This window comes from Octodon degus, unplaced genomic scaffold (assembly GCF_000260255.1).
Source record: "Octodon degus isolate 3935 unplaced genomic scaffold, OctDeg1.0 scaffold00065, whole genome shotgun sequence".
NCBI classification, from domain to species: domain Eukaryota; kingdom Metazoa; phylum Chordata; class Mammalia; order Rodentia; family Octodontidae; genus Octodon; species Octodon degus.
In genome coordinates, this window is record NW_004524641.1 from 3,185,301 (window position 1) to 3,188,880 (window position 3,580).

Sequence of the window (3,580 nt, forward strand, 5' to 3'; positions counted from 1 at the left end):
CGGCGCAGGGTAGCAGGAAGCTCTCCACACACTCACCGGACCTGGGCTAGGACTGGGTCTGGGGGTTCCCGGAAGTCGGCAGAAATTCCTACTCGGCGGGAGGGGTCAGGGAGGAACTAAAATATTTTTCTGATTTCTACTTAATTCAATAGAGTTGTGGTTTGGATATGAGGCGAGGAAGGCAGAAAATGTAAAGCAGGAGGGATAAAGAGGAGAGAAGACTATTCCTTATGTACACACTTCCTAGTCATCCTCTTGAACTTAATAACTTAGAACTGTTAGAAACTTAGACATAAGTAAAGAACAGTTGGTTAAGACATTGGAGAAGTTAGAAAATAAGATACCTAGCATCTGTTGGGTATTTTAGTGCACGCCTGTATTTAGAGCCAAGACCTTTGTGGTCTTGGGAAGGGATGGAAGTAGCATTATTACTATTTTTATTGTTGTTACTGTTATTAATAAGAAAGAGGATTGTTACTGACATGAAAGCAGAAAACACCAGTGGTGCTGACCTGTGTGGAACCTTTCAAAATATAATGAAAATAGACAAGAAGGGACAGCATTTAGAGAATGGCCTATTATTTTATGCCTAGGCGTGGGTATGTGCAGGTGTGTGCGTGCGTGTATGTGAAACTGGGGCCGAGGAAGTCAATTTATAGCTAACTCTGTAAAGGATTATGAGGTTAATCACATGGGTAGTAAATGAGGAAAATGATAAAATTGTATAGTTTGATAATCGAAAAGTATGAAAAGTGAAAGCCTTGGTGGGGAACTTTAAGTAAAAAAATGCTGAAAGCTCTTCTTTTATCAAGATACATGAGGAGGAGATTTATTATAAGGCAACTGATCAGACGTATGACTCATACCCAGGATGTTACTGGAACCGGCTATTTGGAGCTTACCATCACTGCAGGTAATGCTTGATCTTTTCACTGACCATAAAGATGTTTCAAAGAGTGACATAAGCTGCACTCAGTGAAGTCCACCGAGGCCAAGTGCAGCTACAAATGTATTTAAGTATTTAGCCCAGCAAAGATGCAATGTTCATCTGGCTTTTACCTTTGTTATAAGGGCAGATGTACTGAAGCACATTCATTTTGGCTAACAGAATGTCATTAGAAGTGAGGCAAGAGAGCCATGGAGCTTAAAGAGCAAGCAGGCAGTCCCTGTCCGCAGGAGCAGGGAGAGGTGGCGTATGCTTCATGCTGGCAGAGATGAGACAGGCAGGACTCACATGGGCAGCGTTCACCCGGGCAGGGTTCACTTGGGCATCCGTTATGCTCATTTCTAGGCTGCCAGGCAGGAATTCTAGCTGGGCACAGCTGATCTGGGCAGGGATGATGTTCTCAAGTTGCATCGATGTCTTAAGCCCTAGGTGCCATACGGGGGCCATAAGGGAGAGCCCAGAATAGGCAACGTCCGCGGGCTGCAGGTTCAGGTGGAGAGAAAGAGTAAGGGCTGACTTAGTTTTGAGATTAGGAAGCACAGCTCTTTCCATTATGACATATCAGTGCTATGAGATGCCATAAAATGTATGTGTGGGAAAGCTATAATTTCACTTTAAAGGAAAAGAACTAAAGCAACTCTTTGTATAGCGCAGCAGCCAATGGATTGTTAAGCTAAGGGACCTATATCTGGAATTAATTGGTCTTGTTTGGAGAGATGGTACGAATGTATTTCTTTTCCTTTGTCAGCACCTCTAAAATCTATGAAGTGTGATCTATGCGAATGGAAATCCATGTATTGAATCTGGAGCTGCTGTTGAAGCAAAGGTACCTACCACAGTTTGATTTTCTATAATCTCAATTATTTAAGAAAAGTCGTGGTGCTCCTAAATGGTTCTTGCATCCTGACATTTCATTTTCAAACTTGTTAGAATTAGTTGTAATTCTATGATTCTGAGTTATATGTGCTAGTGAGTTCCCATTTTCCTCTAGTTTTTCTTTATATAGTTATTGAGCCATGTCTTTTCTCCTGATTTTGGACTATAGAAAGCTTTTTTTATTCAGTGGAGAAGGAAGGTGCATTTAGAAGAAAAGACGAATCTATACACTCTTGCTTTGTCACTACTTGTTATTATACCTTCACTGATGGAAGTATAGCCTCAAAATCTTACGCAAACCCAATGTTGGTTTCAAATATGCATGGTCTCTAGTCATTACTCTGTTGTCTCTCATTTTTATTATACTAATTGCTACCCAAACTGCAAGAGCTCAAAACATAAGGAACTAGTAAAGAAGGGAAATTTCAGATTCCTAGTATGCTTCTTTTGACATACTTAGAAGAATATGAGGGCCCAGAAACCTAGCCCTTGGCAGGGATAGTATTTATAGCCAAAGCATATCATAAATCTCATAGGTTCTTTACTTAAACCCTCCAGAAAGAAATTGGTTCTAAGAAGGTGGAGGCCAGAGTGAAGACGGGAAAAATATTCTTCTGAGAAAGAAACATGTGGTCAATTTTCTGATGCTTGGAAGCACTTTTATCAATATATAACCAACTTATGCCCATTGATAATTACAATGTATATCTATTCTGCTCATCAAAATCTGATATAGAGGAATTAGATGAAACTTATTCCAAACCCTCTTGCTAAAGAAATAACAAACAGAAAACTCAGGAGAATTTTAGACCCAAACCACACTATGCCATGCCACGCCACGCCATACCAGGCCACACCACGCCACGCCACACCACACCACACCACACCACGCCACACCACGCCACACCACGCCACACCACACCACACCACACCACACCACACCACACCACACCACACCACACCAACTTGACCTAATCCAACCCAGCCCTTCAAGAAAACCTACCTGGTAGCAACACTTCGCAGAAGAGGTCTGAGAAAGCAGCTACCAGCTTATTGCTTGTGTTTTGAGTTGCAGAGATTGAACATGAAATGATGTTAATGGTAGCTTTCTAAGGAAAAGACCAAACAATGAAAAGATAGCTTTATTTTATTTTTGGTACTGGGAACTGAACTCAGGACCTTGCATTTGCCGGGAAGGTACTGTTCCACTAAGCTACATCCCCAGCCAAGAAGATGGTTTTAAAATACTAACCTAGGAATCTTTTTACCTTATGCTTTACCTGGGCTTGCTTTGCTGTGATGTGACTGCCATTTTCTTGTGTTATTCTCAAAAGCTTTGCATCCTGTATGTTATTGGTTGAATTTTATCCCGCAAAAATATATTGATGTTTAGTCCCTAGTATCTCAGATCAGGACTTTATTTGGAAAAAAACCCACATTTATACATATAACTGAATTAAAGTGAGATAATTAGAATGGGTCCAATATAGTGCTGATGAACTTTTTAAAAATTAATACTCTGGGGCCGGGGAGATGGCTCAGTAGAATAAGTGCTTCCCTGGTAAGCGCAAGGGTCTGAGTTCAATCTCTGGTTCTGCCAAAACAAACAAACAAACAAACAAACAAACAAACAAACAAACATTAATACCCAAACTGCAACCCAAAGCCTACTTATTTATTGCAAAGTGTCAACATTGCAACTAACCCTGAATACTGAAGTTTTAGTTTAGAAAACACAATTTATTCATCAAAATTTTT

General features: G+C 40.5%; 1 long non-coding RNA gene across 1 annotated transcript in view; it reads left to right on the plus strand.

The window, feature by feature from the left end:
• Positions 1-3,580, plus strand: part of LOC111817635 — a 38,707-nt gene that overhangs the window by 4,803 nt on the left and 30,324 nt on the right. Inside the window, exons 2-3 of the long non-coding RNA XR_002821783.1 lie at positions 813-913; positions 1,695-1,772. This is a non-coding gene — a long non-coding RNA (uncharacterized LOC111817635). The remainder of the gene's footprint in view (positions 1-812; positions 914-1,694; positions 1,773-3,580) is intronic.